We start from the raw sequence: 14,988 nt of genomic DNA, 5'->3' as shown, positions 1-14,988 counted from the left end.
TTTAAATGTGAGAGAAGATTTAATTAAACAAATATGATTTATTTATTTAATTAATGGTCTGAATTTGGTTAAGTGAATTAAATCAAATAAATTGAATAATTTATTTAATTAATAGGAGAAGACGGTTAAGATGAATTAATTAAATATTATTGATTGATGGTTAAATAATCAAATAAATACTAAATATTCATTTAATTAAGTGGATAGATTTATGTGTCTACAGAACCATCTGCAATATACTTGATACAATACACCCACTTGCACTACACCAACTTTCTTCCTTTAGGAAAAGGAACGAGATCCCAAGTACAATTCTTCATCAATGAGGAATACTCCTCTTTCATAGTTATATCCCACTTAGAAATACCTGTCGCATATGAAAACTTTTAAGGATCAGTCAAAATGGCATGACTCAAAAGTGAAACCAAAAAAAGTTGTGAATGAGTACGATGAGAATCTAAAGGATCATCTACCCAATCTCCAACTACATCAATAGTACTACGAGCCCACTTGGGAAGTAGAGGTGGAGGTTGTGGGGATTGAATTGGAACATCCTCATTCTCAGAAGGAAAATATCCCTCGAGAGATGGATTAGGAAGTGACGAAGAAGATGGCAATAATAATTTCATTAGAGGATAGTGCTCATCAAATTGGACATCTTGCTAAAACAAGACTTCTTTAAAAACAAGATCAAACAACCTATATGCCCTAGCATCCTCACAATAGCCCACAAAGATGAGTGGTTGGCTCTTCCTCTCCATGGCTTTCCTCTAAGCATATCGAATAAATGCCCAAGCCTCACTCCCAAAAACTTTGGATTAAGATACATCAGGCTTGACATGGGACCAAGCCTCCTCAGGAGTCAATTGTTGCAATGCCTTATGAGGTATCTGATTCTGAATGTAATTAGCACAATTCACTGCCTCGGCCCAAAAAGCAACATCCATATCTTGAGACTGAATTATGCAATAAGTCATCTTCCATACAGTTTTGTTCTTCCTCTTGGCAACACCTTCTGCTAAGGGGTATAAGTAATTGTAAGTTGATGCATGATGTCATGCTCAATGCAAAAAGTATTGGAATGCTTGATTAACATCCTTTGCGCCCCCCCCCCCCCCATCATATGTGTGTATCCACCTGATAGAAAGACCAAACTGCTTTTTCCACAAATGCCTTGTACATTTTAAAGAAATCAAAGACATCACTCTTGTACTTCAGAAAACCCATGCACACCTAGAGAAGTCATTAATGAATGTGAGCACATACTTGGCCCTCAAAAAAGACATGAGGTCACAATGAACTAACTCTAAGGGTGTCTTAGCACATGTGACTCTACTTGAAGGAAAGGAATCTTGTTGATTCTTAGAAAAGTAACCCATGTGATTCTAGAGTAAACATCAACAAGTATCATAAAGTATCTTTCACCATTTAGTCATCTTGCCCTAGTAGATTTGCATAGATCAGTATGTATCGACTCCAAGAGTTTTGAAGTAGACTGTTCCTTGCTCTTGAATCTTGTTTTTGTTTGATTCCCCATCTAACACTCCTTGCATAATGTATTGGTAGGCTTGACAATATTGGGCATATCTTTTGTTGCATGTGTAGAGCTGATCTTCATCATGTTATCAAAATTGATGTGTCCCATTCATTTGTGCCAAAGGCAACATTCACTGCTTTGGGCTATCAGACAATTTCCTCCGTTGGCTTCCTTTAGATGGCATGTATTTCCATCAGTCCTTGTACCCTCTACAATTAGTCTTCTTGAGCTTCCTTTCCTAATTTCACTTCCATTCTCATGAAATTTATGCTTGTATACTTTGTTGCACATCTGACTAACACTAAGAAGATTATGTTTGAGCCCCTTAACATAGAGAACATCCTCCATTTTGTTCTTTCTATCAATAGTTGTGGCTCCTTTACCACAAATTTGAGAAGCCTCTTCACCACCAAACTTGACTGATCCACCATTCTATTTTTCAAGATTGATGAACTTTATTCTATCACCAATCATATGATTAGAGCAACCACTATCAATGACCCATGCATTTGGTTCTTTTTTTGCATGAAGGGCGGGCCATAGAATCATGATCTCTCATTGTAGTCATTGTCGGACAGAGTATTGGATTCTTCATATTTACTAACATTATTAAATTTTATAGCCATGAACAATGTTTCATCATTTGAAACCTCACATTCTTCTTCTTCAGATGAATAGCAACTTTCTTTGGAATAAAAACTTATTTTAGGTTTGTCCCATTTATCATCTCCTCTTCTATTTTTGTCTTCTTTGAAAGTACATTTAGATTCATAGTGACCAATTCTTCCACAATTAAAGAATTTGAAGGTTAACTTACCTTTATATTTGTTGGTGCCTTTCTTCAATCTTCTTATAAAATTTACTTCTACATTGTCAAATTCATCATCAAGATTAGCATTGTCTTCTATTATCTTACTAGATTTGAATGCAGCTTCCTTCTTGGGATTATCCCGTTCAATTTCTCTCATCTCAAAGGCAATGAGTGTACCATAGATTTGATCCATTGTATAGGTGTCTAGATCCCTACTCTCCAAAATAGTAAACACCTTAGGAGTATAGGTTTTAGGAAAAAAATTTAGTACCTTCAATCACTACTTCATCTTCATCCAATTTACCACCACCTTTGATTCCACTAACCACTTCAATTACTAGGTGTATGTAGCTATCAATATTTGAATTTTCTGGCATCCTTAGATTCTCAAATTTTCTTTTGAGATTTTTCAACTTCACTTGCTTTATCTTTTTGTCTCCTTCATATATGCTACTAAGTTTCTCCCAGACATCTTTGGCGGGTTTGCAATTCATCACCTTCAATATCTTTCTATCAAACAAACCACTTATGATTGCATTCATTTCCTTTCCATTGTTCTCATGCGTTCTAATATCGTTTGGAGTAGAGGGAGGAGTATAACCATCTACAACAGAGTTCTAGATTCTAAATCTTATAGAATTAAAATATGATTTCATCCTCATCTTCCATAAGGAGTAGTTTATGTCATCAAACTTGAGAATCTTGCAAGATACACCTTGTGCCATCCTGGACCTGCCTCAAGTGGTTAAGCTTCTTCTAGATAATACCAATTGTTAAACACACACCTAGGACTGAGGGGGGGTGAATCACTCAATGATCAACTACTTAAACTTTATTCACTATCAACTTAGTCTCAATCTTATTAGCAGCAATGAAAGATAAAACAATGAATCACAATGCACAAGAGATCACCAGATTTAGGTGGAAAACCCAAACTTGGAAAAACCATGATGAGAGTCAACTCACAACATATGAATAAGATTACAATATTGTTTAAGGCTCACTTCTAAGACAGTTAACTGCTCCCTAAAGGACTTGCAAGCTGAGATGCACTATCCCAAGCCAAGATACAAGGGGCTTGCAAGCTAAGACGCACTACCTCAAAGCAAGATACAAAAACTATAGAGAAGACTCGTTGTCTCTGAGCAAGGTACATGAACATATGAATCAAAATGAATAGACCTCCATCAAGACAACCTCCAACAATCTTTGAGTATGAAGTTGTCTTTCATTTTTTGTCTCAAGCAACCAACTTCACAGTAATCGCCACTCACTTGTTTTGCCTCAATTTTGCATTGCTAACTCTGCAAATGATATAATCATGTAAGTGCAGCATACACATTGATTCACACACTCATCCACACCATCAACAACGATTTGATATTCTATATATACCTTCAATTACAAGGTGTGTGCCCTTGGTCTCCTTGTGTTGTGCAATGCAGCACTTGGGTTTGTGACATGGCTCAACCGCCTCCTATGGATTCTATAAGTCTAGTGGTTGTATCGGGCATTAATAGGTCGATATTTTGGTGCAACGGCAACCACACTTGTAACAAGTAGTATCAAATCTTGGTTATAGGTTCAAACCCCTCGCCTGCGTTGGGGGGGATTATTGCAAGGTGTGCGTCCTTGGTCTCCTTGTGTTGTGCAACACAACGCTTGGGTTTGTGACATGGCTTAACCACCTCCTATGGATTCTATAAGTCTAGTGGTTGTATTGGGCATTAACAGGTCGATCTTTTGGTGCAACAACAACCGCACTTGTAACACCATCTTCTTCATTGCAAACATCAACTAGGTTGACCATAGAAAAGGACAAACACAAGTCTATCAAGTTGGCCACCAAAACATAAAGTGGTGAAGGTGGTCCAATCTAGGAGATAGAGAGGACCTAAAAACATCGTATCACTTCTTTCTAATTAATTTTAAAACAATTTGCATGCTATCACACATCCTCCAGGCTCGGCATCAAGGTAACGTATAGATAAATCAAGCAACACATCACTAGTCAGCCTTTGCAAAATATATCTTCTAGATGACAAGCCCAATGCAGATCCTCACATGCCAAGGTGGGACCCAAAATCAATGCAGCACAACCTTTAAAACAAGCGGAGATGCCCAAGAATACACCGCAAGTAGATAACAACTTATGTCAGTCGAAACAGAGTAGTTACCATGAAACACATGTCAAACGCAATGTACCATTTAATAGACCTTTCATCATCATGCAAAGCATGTAGGGACATTACTTGAACATCTAACATCATTCCTAAGAACTTATTTCTCCTTGCCACATCAAGGACATATTGGCACAACACAATTGATACAAAAACACTTCATTTCAAAGAACTAGAGAAACCAGTCATGCACACAACACCATTATAACCTCCTGTAGAAATCACTAGTATCTGAAAAATTGAACTAAGACATAGAACAAACGTTATAAACATGTCCTATAATTTGCAAAACTTGAAACATCAATGTAGAGAAATGCAAAGCATTCTTTGGACCAATTCTGATAGACAGCCAGATTGTCAGCAAATTGCAATCACCAACCACATTAGCTGCAACACCAGGGACTCGAATGATAGGAGTGCAATGTCCACAGAGCATAGACATTAAGTTCAAGTACGCGAAACCGTATCATTAAATGATTTGTATATATATTTGCACCAACTTACTCTATCAAACTTCTAAGTACAAGAATGTTCCAGAAACATAATCTTCTCACTCAACATTATATCATAAGATCAATATCTCCATTCTATTACCATGCATCTAATCATCATCTTAATACCTCAAACTATCAGTATCATCATCTCTATCAGTACATCATACAAAGTGTAGACATCAGAGACCAAGAAGGTGGACATCCACAGAACATCTACAACTAATATTCATTTATTCCCTATCTTAATGACAACAGTTGACAATTAGCTATCAACATCATCACTACTTCAACAATTGTCATAATTCTCTATCCAACCAATCTCCATATCATCAATGACAACACAACATAGACAACATATATTGTTAGACATCAAGAGGTTAACATCAATGACAACACATATTGCCAACATACCTTTCGTCTTTTCTTATGTGATCTTCCTCCTTTATACTTGTAGTTTGTTGCATCTGGGGGATGAGGTCAATTCAGAACAATAATATTTATATGTACATTATTTATTTTACACACATGCTAAACCCAAATCTTTGGATTCCTTATGTGCTCCTGTTTGTATGTGATATCACCTTGACTTGAATCTATTTGGGGGCATTTCATTATGGCAACATGTTTTTCTTTGAATGTACACTACCTTTAGACAATTGCTCTTGGTTGGCCTACACAATCACTTTAAGGTGGGGGCATGCATTCTTCTATGTGTTTCACTTTCTACACATATCATGAGATTAGCAATACACTTCGATCACACACTATGAACTTTCTAATGCCACTGCAACACCCTTTTACAATCTCTTATCAAAATTAGCCAAAAAAAAAAGAGTTTTTCTTGGTTTTGTAATCTTTGTTGGCATGAATCTCACCTAGCATAACACAACTTGCTATCCCTTGTGAGACCTTCTCTTACGCATGAGTCACCAAGCATAATGCAACTTGCTAGCCCTATGACTCCTAGTGGACAAGGCTCCAAGTAAGTATATGAGGATCTTTCTAGCCCTAGAGACTATGCTTTGTGTTTGTAACATGACTCCTAGTAATTATCTAAGAATATTACTAGTCCTAGATATCATGTCTTGTCTCTTGATATGGCTCCTAGTAAGCTTCTATGGATCTTACTAGCCCTAGATGTCATGCCCTTTATGTTTTTGCAAGATCCTTGTGTGTTACCAATGATGATCATATTTCTCACTTTGTATTTTTTTTTTATCTTGACATTATAAATTGATAAAATCTTGTCTTGGGAGCTACCGCCTTGCCAAGGGTTGTCTTGTCTCTTTGATGTCTTAATGGAAGAATCTTTGGCTTCTTCGTATTTTACTAAGAGTATAAACATATGTTCACACTCATGCTAAAGTGGATGTTGAATGTAGTGTCATAAATTGTATCCCTTTACAATCACACTCACTTTGGACCCTCTTTGGTGATTGTGCCTAATGTGTATTCGAGTCATGTCTAAGTGTGCTCAATTTTGAGACTATTTCTAGTAAATTGGTGCATTCCCCTATTCATGACCTTTGTTTTTGCCCAAACTGGTAGGACTAGGGTACCCAGTGCCCCTACCTAAGCAGTTTGGCCCAAAATTTTGAATTATGAATGTCAGCTTTGCAAGTCTAATGTTGGTCTTCCCTACATAAATTCAAAAAGGTGTAAGTTGCATATAAATACAACTCCCTCTCATTCAAATTCTAAGTTTTCTAAGTGAACATTTGTCATCCTATGAGCATTCAATCAAGCATAATTGTGTACAAATCTCTAATCAAGGAGTCAAGCATTCAAGTCTACACCTTTGTTTCGGCAATCATGATTAGATATGATAAGTTCCTCCATAATGGTGGTATGAATTAATATCTTTCAAGTGGCATCAAGCCTTATTTTGACACTTCAAGCCAAGGGTTTCATATCTAAGGTAATATTTGTCAATTCAAGCATTTCCATTATTGTTTCAGCCTTTGTCCTTCTATGAACAAGATCTCTATTTGATTGGGAACACCGACATGAGGCTTGACTGAAGCAAGCCCATATACAACACAACACTTTCCACCATTTTTCGTGTGTACAGGTTCAAATCCAACTACAAAGAGTGTTGCAAATGTGTTAGAGCGGACAATAATAGACATTCCTAGACGTTGAACAGGTGAAAACACCTAGACTAGGGCACCCTCCAACTATGTCTAACACTTTTTAGCTAAATTTCAGAGAGAGATATCCATGGGACCTCTTGATTGTGAATCTAGAACTTTCTGTTGGCACAAACACCCTAAAATTGGGTCGGCAATTGTGTCTAACATTTTCAAGCTCAACTTGCAATCATAGGTTCATTTCAACATCCTCTTTGCATATTTGAGCTAATATGTTGATTTTTGGTTCTATAATTCACCGATATTACTGAAAGTAATCAATTTTCTATCATTAAACCTAAGTCTTGCATATTCAGTTTACAATCTCAAATTTGATCACATAATAAAAGAAGGGACAATCAATCAAAATGTTCAGCTATTCTTTTAGGAATAAACTTGAACCTTGTTCATTATTCCCCAATTACTTTTGTGATAATTTGAGATCATAGTTTATATCCTTAGGCTAGGACCCCAAATTCCACCATTTCACATATAATATGCAGATATGTTGAAATAAGTGAGTCAGAAGTTATATTGTTTTATGCTTGATTGTTCATTTTCAAAATAATGGCTAACAATACAATTTGTAATTCTTTATAGTATAAATAAAAAGGGAGTGGTCATCTTGGTCACATTTTAAAAACAATCAATTTATTAATTAATTAAATAAATATGCATGACAAGTTTTTAAATGAGTGACTTATTCCTACACCCTAAAAAAAATGATTGTGTGAAGCATCGGGGACAGAGGTAGACCCTTTGGTGAGGCACAAGTGTTCACTAAAGTTATGTGAGATAATTAAAGCAGTAAAGGGAAGGGATTGAAATAATACTTTAAACTATATTATAAATTTTGTCGAAAACATGAAATTTCCGTAGTCCATAATATCAACTTGGCAATATTTTTTGAATTTGACTATATTGTTTTTTTCATTTTAGATCATACTCTATGCTCCATCATCCAAAACGCTAATGACAATAATAGAATATGGAAATAATGTAAAACTAATCATTTTTATTTTTTATTAAGGGAAGTACATGTGTGAAGGGGCCCCAAAACCTTTTACATAGAAAAACTGCAACCAATATTGAATTTTTAATTTTCAACCACCTCTTTACCACAAACCACCACGAGAGGAGCTAGAGAATAGGGTAATAGATGAGACTTCCCATGTAGAAGAGAAGAGAGCATAGTTGAACCCACTACAGTAGTAAAGGACCAATAATATCCAACAAGGCCTCCATTCACAACTAAAGAGGAGCACCCTTGATTCATAGATGTCACAACTAAGCTGTTCAACAAACATATCACAATCACTAGCAAAGAAAGGGAGAACCAGAAGGTTGAACCCCAAACCATTTGAAGAGTTTGAAAAAGCAACATCATTGGAGCTATAAAGGCCACTATACCCAATATTGAGCAACTCTAAGCATCCAATTTTTGAATGTTGTAGGGTTTGAACAATAAGCGAGAGAGTTATCACCATATAATCCACTAAGAGGCAGTTACCAAAAAATTAAAAAAAAATCCACCCAATTAATTTTACTATCATATATTATTTTTTGAGTAATTATATAATTTATTTCTTTCAACACAGATTTAATTTTATTACAATTATATGTGTGTATAAATTTATTATTAAAGCCTCCTCTAAAGTACACACTTTTTTGGTTTCAAGTAGATAAATTTTTAAAAAACATAAAAAAAATAAAAAAAATATAGGATGTTAATTGGATTAAGACAGCTTTAAGCATAGGATTTTGTTATTTAAAACTATTAGCAATGTAGTGGCAGTAACTTCTATTTTGATATTCACTATTATGCCTCAATTAAATAGTTATTTTCATTGGTGGGAAAGTAAGTTTCGAAGGGGCTTGAAGCCCTTTACAATAAGAGACATACAACACACAATTGGAGCAACAAAAATGTAGCAAAAAAAGATAGGCTAGCACAAAATAATAGCCTAGTTATCACACACCAAATGTATCCAACAACACATATATTTGAACCCAAGTTGCTAACAAAACAAACTAGGATGGCCAACTACACCATTCCTATACCCTTCCTAATGCTCTGAGCACTCAAAACCAAGGTGTGGGAAGTGTAAGCATATTTAGGATTCCCATGTTTCCTTCTATGGAAAATATCACACAATATATCATCCTCTAAAGACTCAAATCAAGGGGAGAAGGGGAGGCTATCATCCACTCACCAAAAGGCGATGAAACAATAGCAATTAGCTCTATCAAAGCATCTATATGCAAATGATCCCTAGATTCAACCCTTGGCATTGAAGATTCTGAAAGTGGAACAACTGAAGAGCCCATGAAAGATAAGTTATCATGAGTGCTAGAGGATATCACAACCCTTGGGGTCAAATCCTCCTCCAATGTCGCCTCCTTAGAATTGAAAAAATCTACAATCATCAAACACTCACAGTGGGAATTTTTCCACCATTTCAATCCTTGCCTTTGTTGTGAAAATAGTTAGGGAAAACTGATGCCAAGTGTCCTACAACAAAGCATATCCTTTAGCAAAGGGGGAGACCATCATGTCCAAGCATTTGAGTCCATGATCTATCCCCAACAACTAGCACAATATCCCTATACAGATCCTTAAAGGTGTCAGTGTCTACTAGAATGCGGACATAAGTAGTATGGGCATAGTTAATAATCACAACATCTTCCTATAAAAAAAATGACCAAGAGAATTCCCAAAACTAGAGAGGAAGATTGGGATGTCTGTCCCAAATAGGTAGAATAATTGAGGATTTTATAAGTGGGTTGAAGATAGGAAACCAAAGATTTTAATGCTATATCTTTTAACTATTTTCCTATTATTAGCGAAGAATCCAAATATATAACTCAAAAGTATTTGGTGGTCGCAAATAAATTAACCATATAACAGAACCCAAGAAATTCCTTCCCAACCTAATCTAGGTGTTGGGCAATGACTATGCATGGGCTAAAATGTAATAAATAGGGCATAAGTGTGTGCGTGCGTTTATAGAGAGCACTTTTCCTCCTCCATGAGGTACTAAAGTTGCACTACATGCGGATTTGAGATGTGTGTAAGGTGTTGTACAAAGCCTTATGGTAACAATGTAAAGTGTAAATAGATCAATTATTCATCAAGAAGTAAAAGATCTAGTGTTTAAAAGTTAAAGGGTATTCTTCATTATCGAGAGGACTAAATAATTCTCATAAAATTTTCAAGTTATGATTATGAGGGGCACGGGATTGATCCTACATATTGATTATAGTGTCATCGAGGACCCCCATTGGATGGGCATACTCCCCAACCTTTCCACAATGGTTGGTGATCACATACAAATACATTCCATTATGGCACCTATGATACTCCATTCCTTCTTTGTGAATTTGATGATGCTCACTTCCTTATTTATTTATGCTTGATTGGTGTGAATCTAATGTGTGTGTATTTCTTGTATTATGTGCTTTAGATGTTTTGTTACTTGTTTGAGGTGATCATTTTTCATATTTGTGTGTGGTCTGTGTTGAATGAGTAATGATTGCCTACTCAGTTGTCCCTTAGTTCAAAGAGACAAGCCTAACCTGATTCACAAGGTTGGATGTTGTTGAATGTCCACTAGGACCCAATATTCGTTAGAGAATCTTATGACCTTGAAGATGTGGAAAAATTCCATTTTTGTACTTTTATTATGTTGCCGGGAATAATCATTATGTTATGTTGTTATATTATGTTTATGTTGTCGTCAATAATAATGAGTTACGGCTGTCAGTTAGTTAGCCTGTGCGGCACCGAAAAGTCCCGTCCCGACTTGGAATAAGTCTGCGGACTGAGGCCTTCGGCCTACGCCTTGTCCCTTGTCCAAATTACGCTAAAGCGGAAATGCGCAAATAAGAAAGCAGACCGAACTTCTCCCAAGAAATGACATAGAATGCGGACCACAAAGATAGACTGCCAAAGAGTTTTAAGGGTGGGGCGAGATGCCCAAATCCTTCATTATGAATCCAATATTTACAATGTCGGATAGAACACAGTATTGAGGAATACTGGTTGCCCCCGAATGAATGTCTAGCCAGCCAACTTGGCTTAGAACAAGTATACAAAGAGCCCCTTGGCTCAAACAGAGATCGGCTTGCTCAAGAGGCGGACCAGTTCGCTCCTCGAGTCTGCCTGATCCCTGGAATTACAAAGTCGCTCAAGACTTCAAATGCCTTCGCCTTCGCACCGAAGTCCTTCACTCCAATCTCGCATCCAAACTCCATGCGAAAACTCCTTCTCTGCAAAAATGAGCTTTTCGCTTAGCTCTTATAGAGAAGGCTCGGACCCAAACAAAGGAGCCGTTACCCAAATAGGACCGGTCCCAAATGAATTTCCGCCAATGAGAATTCAGCGCCCAAATAGGTCCGGACTTAAGTGCTTAAATCCGCGCCAAAAGAAATCCATCGGCAAGTTCATGTCGGCCCCGCCAAGAAATAAATTCATGTCGGCCGCGCAAAAAGGCTAACTCCATGTCGGCCACACGAAAGGGTAAATCTCCGATGCAAAATAGAACCCCACTAAAGAAAGGTCCGGCCCAAAATGATGTACAAGTGATCCGCCCAATGCAGGTCTGTTACATCCTCCCCCACTAAACTAGTGGCGGCGCCCTCGACGCCAGCACCCCTGCATAAAGCACTGGGAGGCCAAATTCCAGAAAACTACTCCTGTCTGGGAGAGCTCCCCTTGGAGAGGAACTCCATGATGATCTCTTCATCGCGCCAAAGTGCCTCGCTGCGCACCCATGAAGCCGAGTCGCGTTCCTGTCCTTCGAAAACTACCAAGAATTCCCGGATGCCCTTTCTGCCTCCTCCTCGAGTTCGCATCGCAAGAACTTGGCTGACTCTATGGTCCAGATTGTCCAACACATTTGTCGGGCCCCTGTGCGGAATGTTCCTCGTCCGATTTTCAGTGTCTTCACCAAGGACTTCGCCAGTTAGGCGGACCAACCTGTCCTGAAATGGTTCATACGGTCTTGTCTCATGATCCTCCCATGTCCAATGATCCACGGCTTGTGAACAACTCGCCATGATTGCCAAGGTCTTCCTTGTACTCTCTACGTCGGACAGATCTGTGCTGCCTCCGATAGACATCAAGTCATCATCTCGGATCATACCCTGTTGATCCCAAGTTGTAAAGATGCCATCCTCGCGAAGAGCTTCATTGAACCCAATGAAGTCTGGGAAAGTTCCGACGTGCAATTGCACTGATTCCTCTTCCTGTCTCCTGAAGGTGAGGGGAACTGTGGTGAATTCCTCCGCCTGAGCCTGATTTGCAGAGGTGGTATCGTCCTGAGATCCACTTTCTTCCGCCATAACATCTCGGGTAGGTGGGGAATCATCTTCGCAGATATTCACCCGCTGGTTTAGCATGCGCAAGGTGCCCAACCTCATTCTGGCACCTTCTTCGGGAAAGTCCTGAGCCACGACTTCCCTAGCTGCAATGATCACAATATCATCTAAGTAGGCCAACTTCTGTGGTTCCGCTTCTACCGGTTCGCAAACGAACTTATGTGACAAAAGTTCCGCCAACTGAGCCAGTTTGGCGCTCAAGGGGTCTGTTGTGGCTTCGAGCTACTCCATCCAAACCCAACGTTGGAGGGCTTCCGAACAGCTCGCCACAAGCTCGAAGGCGCGGGGGCAGTCCTCTGGTCGAAGCCCATCTCCAGAACCAAGAACTAACAAGTCCCTCAAAGAGATGGCCCTGCGGTTCTCCCATCTATCCATGATGTCCACCTCCGAAAAGATGTCCGGTAGTTCGACAGAACCCATCAAGATTTCGAAATCAACATAGAGTCGGGCTGAGCCTCCTCTCAGCCGTCTAAACAAAAGGCTGGTAGTCTGGGTATTGGCAAGGAAGTCGTCCCTTAACGATTCCTTTTACTGCTCTGCTTTGTTCCACCTGTCTCTTAAACTTTCATACTCATGCAGATCGAGTAAGTCATCTTCCAATGTAAGCTCACCCTGGCATGGTACAATAAGGCCTGATCTATCTGTCAGCATAACTTTTAGCATTTTGAATGTCAACTGCTGCTTGTCACCCCATTTCCACCCACGGTCCTTCTTTAGCAGGTCCGTCAAAGGGCTCGCAATTCGGGAGTAGCCTGCTACAAATTTCCGGTAGTAGTTAGCTAATCCAAGAAACTATCTTACCTCGTGCACATTGCAGAGTGGCTCCCAGTCTCGAATCGCCTCAAGCTTTTTCGGGTCTGGTCGGATCTGGCCATGTCCAAGAATATGACCTAGAAATGGCACTTCTTCCTGTGCAAAGACGCACTTCTCCTTCTTTGCGAACAGCTGATGCTCCCTCAACAAAGCGAACACCTCCTGAAGGTGTCTCTTATGTTCCTCCAAGTCCCGACTGTACACCAAAATGTCATCCAAGTACACAACTACGCACTTGTCCAACAATGACCGAAACATGTTGTTCATCAAAGTGCTAAAGGTGGCAGGAGCGTTAGTGAGGCCGAAGGGCATGACCAAAAATTCATAGATACCATACCTCGTCGTGATCGCGGTCTTTTCCTCATCACCCGACGCGATCCTGATCTGGTAGTAACCCTGCCTCAGATCCAACTTGCTAAACACTCTTGCATCAACCAGTCGGTCAAAGCTATCCGCTATGAGGGGTAACGGATACTTGTTTTTGATTGTGAGCTTGTTCAAAGCCCGATAATCCACGCACATCCGAAGACTTCCATCCTTCTTATGCTGGAACAATACTGGGGCAGCATAGGGCGACCTGGACAGACGCAAGTAACCCGCCTCCACGAGTTCTGTCAGCTGCTTCTTTAACTTCCCCCATCTCTGGTCCGGAGAGGCGGTAGGGAGCCTTCACTGGCGGTCTTGCTTCGGCCTCAAGTTCGATCCGATGATCTATGTGCCTCCGTGGTGGCAAAACTGCAGGGAGACTGTCTGGCATTACATTCGCAAACTCGGACAACACTTCTTGGATCGCCGAGGTGTTGGAGGGTCCCGAAGACTCTCCTTCATCCCAATCTCCAATTAGTGCGGCCAAGAACAACTCTTCCCGCCTTCCTCTGTCGACCTGTTTAGCACTTAGTGCATTCAAAAGGAGATCCTGCTCCATGCTTTTCACCGTCGGAATCAAACTCGGTCTGTTCGGATCCAATATCAGAATGCAGCCCAAGTGTGGCACTACTGCCGCAGATGCCGACCTCAAGAACTCTTGCCCAAGTATGAGGTCGAATTCGTTCATCCCAATAGCGATTAAGTCGAGCACACCCTGCCACGATGCAACTCGAATTACTTCCTTGTGGATCTCGCCGCTCACCTGTTGCGCGGGTGCGGTCATCACTTTAAACTGATTCGAAGTCGACTCGATCTTGAGTCCAAGCTTCTTCACTCGGCATGCGGAGATGTAATTGTGTGTTGCACCTGAGTCCACCATAGCCAACACCTTCTTTCCACCAAGGAAAGTCTCCACAAAACATAGCTTGTGGCGAGCTGTTCGGAAGCCCTCCAACGTTGGGTTTGGATGGAGCAGCTCGAAGCCGCAGCAAACCCCTTGAGCGCCAAACTGGCTCAGTTCGTAGAACTTTTGTCACATAAGTTCGTTTGCGAACCGGTAGAAGCGGAACCACAGAAGTTGGCCTACTTAGATGATATTGTGATCGTTGCAGCTAGGGAAGTCATGGCCCAGGACTTTCCTGAAGAAGGTGCCAGAATGAGGTTGGGCACCTTGCGCATGCTAAACCAGCGGGTGAATATCTGCGAAGATGATTCCCCGCCTACCCGAGATGTTATGGCGGAAGAAAGTGGATCACAGGACGATACCACCTCTACAAAT

This window comes from Cryptomeria japonica, chromosome 2 (genome assembly GCF_030272615.1).
Source record: "Cryptomeria japonica chromosome 2, Sugi_1.0, whole genome shotgun sequence".
NCBI lineage: Eukaryota > Viridiplantae > Streptophyta > Pinopsida > Cupressales > Cupressaceae > Cryptomeria > Cryptomeria japonica.
Note: the sequence above shows the minus strand (reverse complement) of the source record.